Source organism: Pyxicephalus adspersus, chromosome W, assembly GCF_032062135.1.
Source record: "Pyxicephalus adspersus chromosome W, UCB_Pads_2.0, whole genome shotgun sequence".
Taxonomy (NCBI): Eukaryota; Metazoa; Chordata; class Amphibia; order Anura; family Pyxicephalidae; genus Pyxicephalus; species Pyxicephalus adspersus.
In genome coordinates, this window is record NC_092870.1 from 12,589,052 (window position 1) to 12,592,071 (window position 3,020).

Here is a 3,020-nt window from a genome sequence, read left to right on the forward strand (position 1 = left end):
TGTGGGCTCAGCTCCACTATACAGCGAGGACGAGCTAGTAGAGGACAGTCAGCAGCTACTGCCCAGCCAAGATCTGGAGGAGACATCCGCCACTTTCTCCGCTAGGCGGGCAAGTAGTGATGAGGAGAGTGGTGTGGGAGGTGGTGTTGCGAGCAGTCAGGCTCCTGACCCAGAGACCGTTGAGGAGGACATCAGTGACGTGCATACACTACTCAATGATGATGAAGCCGATCACACTTGGGAGCCAGGTGAAGAAGGGGCTTCATCATCATCAGGAGAAGAGGGTGGCAGCTTGGCAGTGAGGCGGCGGATGAGCCACCAAGGTGGTAGCATGGCTGGTAGTCAGCAGGGTGGCAGCAGTGGGAGGTCGGGAGCCAAACATGCCTGGGCTAGACCACATGCTTTGCAGCAGCCTACCTGCCCGGAAAGTAGTGGTGCAGGGGTTCATGGAGGCAGCGGCGGTAGCAGTCAGTGTGGAGTGTTGGGGAGAAAATCACCTACTCGGCGGTGTGGCAGTTTTTTGTTAAGCCGCCGGAGGAGGTTAACATGGCCATGTGTACAATATGTGGGCAGAAGGTGAAGCGTGGCCAGGGTGCCAATGTTGGCACCACGGCCCTGCGTCAACATATGCAGCGTCACCATAAAGTGGCCTGGGCTCTGTGGTCTCCTGATGCTGCTGCTGCCATCTCCACACTATGTCACCTTGCCGCTCTGTGGTCTCCTGATGCTGCTGCCGTCTCCACACTGTCACCTTGCCACTCTGTTGTCTCCTGATGCTTCTGCTGCCATCTCCCCACTATGTCACCTTGCCACTCTGTCGTCTCCTGATGCTGCTCCCACCTCCACACTATGTCATTGTGCCACTCTGTGGCCTCCGGATGCTGCGGCCACCTACACACTATGTCCTTGTGCCACTCTGTAGCCTCCTGATGCTGTCACCAACTCCAGACTCTGTCATTGTGCCACTCTGTGGTCTCCACCTTATGCTGCTGCTGCCGCCACCTCCACACTCTGTCATTGTGCCACTTTTTGGCCTCCTGATGCTGCTGCCACCTCCAGACTCTGTCATTGTGCCACTCTGTGGTCTCCTGATGCTGTCGCCACCTCCAGACTTTGTCATTGTACCACTTTGTGGCGTACTCATGCTGCCGCCACCTCCAGACTCTGTCATTGTGCCACTCTGTAGCCTCCTGATGCTGCCGCCACCTCCAGACTCTGCCATTGTGCCACCCTGTGGCCAGTTATCCCTGTGGTAAATTTTCTGACACCTCCTGCTCCTAACCCAAAAGTAGCAAGGATCAAGAGGCCCCACTTTCACAGTCTGTATTCATACTGAAAATCAAGATCAAGCGAGCTTTTGCCCTTCTGCTCCACGGGAGGTTTCTGTCCTCCCTGAACTTGCCTTAGGACACCTGCATTGCCGTTTAACAGGTGTACCGCCCCAGTCAAACTCCCCACCCGTCACTGTCCTCGGAGCGGGCCGCACCCAGCGGGCGCTTGGAGCTAGAAGTGAGAGCCCCTCGGAGTCAAGTCCCCGCCTGATGCCACACATCAGATGCCAAGTGCTCCTTCTTTCACCCACCTTCGAACTGGTATTGCCACCCACCGCCCTACTCTGTCACCGGGTCACTTTGTGGTCTCCTGATGCTGCTGCTGTCATCTCCACACTATGTCACCTTGCCTCTCTGTGGTATCCTCCTGATGCTGCCGCCACCTCCAGACTCAGTCATTGTGACACTCTGTATCCTCCTGATGCTGCCGCCACCTCCAGACTCTGTCATTGTGCCACTCTATAGCCTCCTGATGCTGTCGCCAACTACACACTCTGTGATTGTGCCACTATGGGGCTTCCTCATGCTGCTGCCACCTCCACATTCGGTCATTGTGCCACTCTGTGGCCTCCTGATTCTGCTGCCACCTCCACACTCAGTCATTGTGCCACTCTGTAACCGCTCTACTTGTATAAGCGGTTAATAGAACAGGTTCTGTAGACATCTTTGTGGAATCAGCTGACAAGGGTGTAAAAGGAGTGCGCTTCTTCTTGACGCTAACATGGACCTGTAAGGCTGAGTTCATACTTGAGTCAGTTTGGCCCTGTGACTGCCCAAATAAGTGAAGTGTGCAGTGATTCTAATAGTGACGCCTGTCATCTGCATGTCATACTGACTCACAGTATTATTTCACTACCACAGCAGACTCCCTATGCGTGTTACTGCAAGGCACAGTGTTCTACACCACTATCAAGGCTCTCAGCAGCCCAGAAATAGCCCTTTTTTAACGCGATTCACCGCAAATAAATTCTGTTCGAAGCAAATCTTTTCGGAAAATTCGGCGAACCGGCCGAATCGAATTTTCGAGAAATTTGCTCATCTCTGATATCTATCCTGTTCCTCTTGGGTAGAACACATATATCTGTGTTCATACTAAATAAAGTAAAGGCTTCACAGCGGTCAGGTGCTGGCGCAGAGGATATGTATGTACCTAAACTATGATACATTAATCTGCTATCCTTTTACCTCTGATCGCAAGGAAAGTCGCCCGTCAGTGTCCAGCCTGCCGGATGACAAGCATGATTTGTACACAGAGCCTAGATGAGAGTCCTGACATTTTCAGGACACAAGACCAGGTAAGTTACCAACAAATCATTTTATTGTACAATTTAAAAAAGCTCTGAACTAGTTTACAAAAATTAAACATCAGTACAGATTTTTATTTCAGTGAAACATACATATGGTCAATGCTATCCTGCTATTCCACTGCTCCAGTTGTATTGAAATAGTGCAAGTACAGAATAAGATTTATTTTCTTTAGCTGACACAGAAGCATTCTGCAGTCCTGCAATCTGTAGATCTACCAGACCAGTGAATTGGCTTCTGCTTTCCCCGAGTGCCATGTGTGCTGCTGTAGCAGATTCATGCTCCATTAGTGGGCCAAATGATGAACTGCAATTGCTCTGGTGCAGAAAATTATGCAGCAACCTTGTCAATTTTGTCTATGTGCAGATTTATAACACTATGAAT